General features: G+C 44.6%; 1 pseudogene; it reads right to left on the reverse strand.

Moving 5' to 3' along the window:
- Positions 1 to 6276: 6276 nt before the first annotated feature.
- On the reverse strand, positions 6277 to 6374 carry LOC131756466 (U6 spliceosomal RNA; annotated as a pseudogene).
- Between the last annotated feature and the right edge of the window lie 785 nt (positions 6375 to 7159).

The following is a 7159-nucleotide window of genomic DNA, read 5'->3' on the forward strand; positions in this document are numbered from 1 at the left end:
TCCCCCAACCCCAGAACAAGAAGCAGCCTTTCCCTTCCCCTTTCCCTGACAATGGTCCTCATGGGAAAATTCAGAAAAGCTCAGTTAGTAGGCTCCAGATCACAGAAGATTCTGCTTTTCCTACAGTATCTAGAAATGCAATAGACATTTAGAAATGCATTTAGAATGGTAATAGAGTCTTCCCTCACCAAAATAGGCAGAGTACTGTACTTTTTCTAAAGAAATTGAAAGCAGTTTGGTTGATTTTTCCTACTATGTTGCACTAAATTCTCAGCAGCTAACCCTGTTACCCTTGAACCATGCCCAGGCAATGGTAAGCCCCAAAAAGATTTAAAAGTGTAGTGTAGGATTAACTTCTCTGGAGAAGACATACATTACCCCCAGCCTACAGTAGAGGGAGCCAGTGAGCACTGGTGTCATGGTATCAGATGAAAGGTCATTACAATAGTTCTAGAGAGAGATGTCAGGGGAGTGGAGGGTATTGAACCAAGCGAGTAGCAGGAAGAATTGAAAGAGTTTAGATTTAGAAAACATACTGAGAACGTTTTTATAGGCAATAGGATGTAGTGTGGTTAGGAGGAGAGACTAGGGGATGAGGTGAGGATGACATCGAGGTTTCTGGCTTGGGCCACGGGTAGATGGTGAAATTGAAACAGGAAGCCAAGCAAGTCTGGGGAAAGGTGTGCATGAGGGAGGAAGATAAAGGAGCTGTTTAGAACATGAGTTAAAGATAAGTTTCAGGGTCTGGAACCCAACACGACAATTAGCTATTGAACACTGAAATAATTTACCAACACAATTGGGACTAGAGCCTTCTTTAGAAGCAATACTTAAATTATGCTGATTTCGTTCCACAGTTACTGTTTACTTAGGTTTTCTATTTCTTGCTGTGTCAGTTTTAATAATCCTTCATTAAATGTTTATTCCTATGTATTGAAATTTCTAGCAATTCGAGCATGATTTGATAATCTCAAACTTTATACATGTGATATATTCATTTTCTTTTTTACATTTTTTCTCCTTTCTCAATTGGATTTGTTTCTGATCCCTAGAAGAGACACACTTTTCAATTTATCACTTCCATTAATTTTCTCAGGTGTCTTGGCTAAAAAAAACAAAAATAGAGAAGAAATGCTCTACATTTAATTCTCCCCTTCTAAATCACATGGAATATGAATTTTTTTCCTCTTAATCCCAAAAAAGTACACTCTAAGATACAAATCTATGGAAATAATCGTTAGTTTCCAAAAGGTATCACTATCTTGCAAATAGCAGGATGTAGATAAAGGAAAAGTCATGCTCCTATCTCCAACAGGCTTAAGTATTCCAAAACATCAAAGATACTCTTCTATTTCTAAAACCATGGCACAACATTAGCTCCTTGGCAGAAAGCTGCACATGAGCTCAGGTTGCACAGAGAGCTGACATGTTCTGTTGGATGAACTTGTTGTACTGGAATAGCTGATAAACAAGAGCTATCTCTTGAACTTAAAAAAATGATGAAGAAGAAAGTCACCAGTACAGTACAGTGAAAGGAATATTATTTTCTGCTCACTGCAGGGGACCATATTTTTTCAGGGAAGTTGAGTATAAATATACTGGAAGGTCCTCTTGTGAGAGGAAATAGAAGTGTAGACGTGGCTTCAGAGAGACTGACCCAGGTTCGCATCTTGACTGCTATTTACGGTGATCACAGCCCCTCTAAGCCTTGCTCCTCGACTCTACTATGAGGATAATATTATTCACTTCAGAGAGGGGTTGTGAAATTTAAATAAGTTAAAATATGTAAACAGGTGACATATGGACAGCGTTCAGTTGATGTGAGCTCTTTCTCCCCCATCTCGTCTGAATTAGAAATAAGAAGACAATACTCAACCACTCAGGGCACCGTGAGTGACTCCATCTTCTTGCTCACCCCTCAGGATAATCCCAATCTTATTGATGTTTTCCTCCTAAGCAACTCAAATTTCTACCTCTCTTTAACCAATAGATTAGCTATGACATCAGTTCCGATTTCCAACACTGTGAGACTGACCACGTCAGGCCTGCTCTAATCCTAACGTGATGGTAAGAAAGAGTTCGGGATTATAAAGTCAGGGCAGAGGAATGATTCCCGCACCTGGAGGAGGTGGACCCTTCCTTGGGTACTGATGTGGGCCATGCTTTTGGGCTCCTCTCTCCCGAAGGTTCTCTCCCTCCATATCCCCTGAACGTGGTGGGTGCATTCCTGAGGAACTAGAGGGCCACCTCAGAGCTACATCCACTGACTTGTATCCTTTGCGCTGTTTCTTTGCTAGTTCTTCAGCACACCCAAGCGAAGGCCACTTAAAACTAAGTCCAAATCTTTATTCTCTTCCAGTCCTCTAACTCAGACCCGGACTTTGTGGATTGGCCAAAATGATCATGTAGTTCACATTATTACAACAGGTTTCTCATTTGTCTCTTTGCCTCTCATATTAATTACATCATTCTGAAAATGAACCTCTTTAGGTTCATTTTCAGCTCCCACTGTCCTGTGTCTTTAACTCTCTACTCCAGCCAGATTAACCATCTGCACAGAGCTTTTGCTTCCAATCAGTTGAACATCTCAGTTTCACGGGCTGGTCTGTCCTTGACCTTCCTCTTCAAGAGGAAGCTCAGAATCAACTGCTCTGGGAAGTTTTCTCTGGTGCCACCAGGCTGCATTAGGGGTCCCTCCTCTCTGCTGTGCCCCTCTGTACTCACCCACTTGGCCCTGCCATAGCCTCACCACCTACACTGGAGTTACTTGCTTTGTTCTGTATTTTACACCATTCTGGGAGCACCCTGGGAGCAGTGACTTTAAGCAGGGCTCACAACATAGTGGGCACTTAATGTTGCTGAATGTCTGAATAAATGAAATGAATGATGAACAAAAGAACTGTTTTTTTTCTTATGAACCATATGGACCATGCAGTTTATTTTGTTTTCCATTTAACCTTGACTGATAGGTGAAGTATTAATACTATTAGGAGTATATGGCGCATATTCAAATTATTAGGGCTACCCCTGGATTTTCACATCCTTTCTCTTTTCCACTCCACTCCAACTTCTTCACCGATACTGTAGTATCTACATTTTTGGAACTAAGTGGGAGTGGTGAAATATTTAAAAACTGAACGAATTTGTTTTATCATTGTGAAAAAGCATCTGCCATCAATGCCTTGTCAAGTGTCTAAGGACCAACTGCCTCCCAAACCCATGCTCTTATACATACTTTATGAATGATAAAATGTTATGTTAATATTACTCATGACTTTTCCCAACTGGCAAAATCCTGCTCTTTCTTTATGACACAGCTCAAAAGTCAACTTCTCTGTGAAACTTCTCTGACACCCATTGCCAAACTCCTTCTGCAGCCCTCTCATCTTTTTTCTTGGGCCACTGGCATTGTTATATATTTTATTTCCCTATTAGTTTAACTGACATACTCATTTTCGTATCTCCAGTGGCTTATCTCAGTTGTGAACAGCTAGGAGGTTTCAATATAGGATTGTGGAATTAATTAATTAGTGAAAAAATTAATTATATAGAAAGGAAGGCTGATGATAACAGGAGAATGGATAAATGAAATTACAGAAATGGGAGCCTTATTAGGACTGGAGCTTTCTGAAATGGGTGATTTGATTTAGTGCTCTAGTGGTAACAACTACACAGTAATGATATGCATAAGATGTATGCTTGAATTCTTGAGACTTAACCTGCAACAACTACTATTTCAATTCAAGAATTTATTTTGTTTCCTTCATGCTAATCACTAAGCTATCATTATTTGCAGAAGGGGTCATTTAATAAGTGGTTATTGGTGCCTGTATCCCTAATACTTAGCACAGTGCCTGGCACATAATAGGTCCTCAGTAAATATAAAGGACTAGAGTGTAAGGAGAGGGAATGGAGAAGAACGCGGGAGGACACCCAAGGAAACCGGGGGCTGGGCAGCTGGGCGAGGGCGCCCTCCTTTAAGGCATTTCTAAAAGGTAGATTCCAGGCGATTTGACCCCCAAACTCGGCGCGAGAAGCAAGTTGGGGTAAAGCGTGTCAGGAGCAGCCCTGGGGGCTCCAGCCCACCCTGACAGAGGGCGATAGGGCTGGGGGTGAAATGCTCAAGTCGAGGAGGAAAAGGAGCCAATGTTTAGTTAGGTGTCAAAGTACTTGGCTTAAGAAATTACTCACCCGCTTGGCCAAGTCCAGGCACCGGCTGTTACCTCAACTGCCCTTTAAACGCTTTTCTCGGTGGCTTTTGTTCTTTGAGGATTATTGAACAATTCGGTCCCACAGGTGCCCGCTGTTTTGAGAAAAGTTTGTGTCGAAAAATACACAAATTGAAGCAAATTCTCATTTGCTGTTAAACCTCCAGTCTTTTGAGAGGTCCTTTTTCTGAGGCAGAAGACTGAGGGTTGACATAATCCTCCATTTAGAGGTCCTAAATGGAGCGGGGGATTTTCCTGCTTAACCCAGGTCAAGCCCAACTCTGGTGCAGACCAACTGAAGAAACCTTGATAATTCCGCCCGCCCGCCCTCCTCTCCTCGTTCCCTTCTCTCTCTCTCCTAGTCTGCGCCCTCTTACAGTTGGTACAAGTGTAATTATGACTTAGGTCGTACCCTTCAGTCTTCTTTTTGAAAGTTCTCCAATTTCACCATTTATTTATTTGGAGGGGGTGGGTCTTGAAAATAAGAACGCAACATTAACACCTTTTATAGTTTTTAAAACATCTTTCTTCCTTATTTTGACTTCAGTTTTTTGTTTTTTTTTTTTGCGGTACGCGGGCCTCTCGCTGTTGCGGCCTCTCCCGTTGCGGAGCGCAGGCTCCGGACGCGCAGGCTCCGGACGCGCAGGCTCCGGACGCGCAGGCTCAGCGGCCATGGCTCACGGGCCCAGCCGCTCCGCGGCACGTGGGACCCTCCCGGACCGGGGCACGAACCCGCGTCCCCTGCATCGGCAGGCGGACTCCCAACCACTGCGCCACCAGGGAAGCCCTTGACTTCAGTTTTATCAAACGCCAGTCAGAGCGTAGTGAAGACTGACTGGGTGGAACCTCGTCAGCTCTCTGCGGTTTAGAGTCAAGGCAAGACGTATCTCACCCGCACGTGGAGACCCGGCCCCACGAGGCAGCGTGGGCCTCGCCCTCACATGGAGACCCCACCTCACTGAGCAGCGCGCGCCTCGCGCTCCCGGGGAGACCCCGCCCCACGGGAAAGCGTACGCCTTACCCTTACGTGGAGGCCCCGCCACAAGGCAGCGCGCGCCTCGTCCTCACGTGCAGACCGCACCTCACTGAGCGGCGCGCGCCTCGCGCTCCCGGGGAGAACCCGCCCCACGGGGCAGCGTGCGCCTTACCCTCACGTGGAGGCCCCGCCCCATAAGGCAGTGCGCGCCTTATCCTCACCTGGAGACCCCACCTCGCTGAGCAGCTCGCGCCTCGCGCTCACAGGGAGGCCCCGCCCCACGGAGCAGCGTGTGCCTTACTCTCACATGGAGGCCCCGCCCCATAAGGCAGTGTGCGCCTTACCCTCACCTGGAGACCCCACCTCACTGAGCAGCGCGTGCCTCGCGCTCACGGGGAGGCCCCGCCCCACTAGACAGCGCTCGCCTCGACCTCACGCGGAGACCCCGCCTCCCTGAGCTGCGCGCGCCTAACCTGCAGAGGAGGGCTTGGGGCCGCGGAATCCGTGTTTACCTGACAGGGGCTCCCCCGTGTGGCTCCTGTGGACTGTAAAGTCTGTGACTTGAATGTTTATACTTCCATTCTCTTTTGAGGATGGAAGAAGTTCAGGGTCTTGCCCTCCGGAGCAGAGGAGATATTCTTGTTTTGTTTTTAGCACATTTTTGTCTCTCTCAGAGTAGAAAAAGTTTCCAGGTTTTCTCAGACTAACGTGGACTGTGGCAGAGGAATTCAGTAACATCCAGTTTCGAGTAACTGAACTCCTGCCTGGGGAAGCAGTTGGGGTAGAATTATCGCAGGAAACCCCAAGGCTGCTGTTGTCACGCGGATGAGGGAAAGGGGAGGTTAAGACCTCGATTAACTGAATACCCACTAGGTGCCAGGCATTTTACGTCATTATTTAATCTTAGAATATCTTAAGTAGGAATTGTCATCCCCATTTTTTAAATTGAAGTATACTTGATTTACAATTTTAGTTTCAGGTGTACAGCATTGTGATTTGGTATTTTTACAGATTATACACCATTAAAAGTTATTACAAGATAATGGCTATAATTCACTGTGCTATACAATATATCCTTGTTGTTTATACATTAAAAAAATATGGCGTTTTCCTGACATCCTTGCACAGGGCCTATGCTAATCTTCTCTGTATCTGTCCAATTTCAGTATATGTGCTGCCAAGGTGAACACTGCCATCCCCATTTTATAGACAAGGAGGAAGATTCTCAGAGGCACAAGGTCTCAAAATGATGTAGCGAGGATCCAAACTGTGACCTAAGTCCAGAGCTTTGCACTAATGAGACCACTTACAAGAAGGCAGCATTTCCTGCCCAGTTTCTTCTCCTTAGAGATGTCACATGCCAGAGAAATTTCCTAATGTTGCAACTCCAATATCCTTATATCTGTATGGCTCATCTGAGTTATGTGTGTGTCACTTCTGCCTCTGCATTTATAAAGTGTGTTGCGTTTGCAGATTTCATCTCAAGAATAGTTTTTATGATTTTTTTTTCAGTTTTACTGATGTATAATTGACAACTAAAATTGCAAGGTATCTCAAATGTACACAGTGATGATAAACATTGTGAAGGGATTCTCCCCAACTAGTTCATTAATACATCCATTATTATTATTATTATTATGAGTTAATTCATAAAATAAAGTGAGGCCAAGGGAGATGAAGTGACATGCTTAAAATTATTACAACTAGCAAATGGATTTCGTAAGTCTAGTGATGTGAAAGCCATTTTGATTTTCATATCTGGCTGTCTTACATCTGCTTTTATAGAGTAGATTTTAAAAATTTGTCAAGTGAGAGCATCACTAAGGTTCCTTCTAACCCTCCAGTTCTGGGAGTTCTGATTTTCTGATTCTTAAGGACTTTCACCTCTTGTCTCCCCTTACCTTCAGTGCTCTGGTCTGGGGATGGTAAGGCCATAGAGAGGTTTAAGACTTGCCCTTGGTCACACAGATGGCCT

The sequence above is a fragment of the Kogia breviceps genome, chromosome 4 (assembly GCF_026419965.1).
Source record: "Kogia breviceps isolate mKogBre1 chromosome 4, mKogBre1 haplotype 1, whole genome shotgun sequence".
Classification (NCBI taxonomy): Eukaryota; Metazoa; Chordata; class Mammalia; order Artiodactyla; family Physeteridae; genus Kogia; species Kogia breviceps.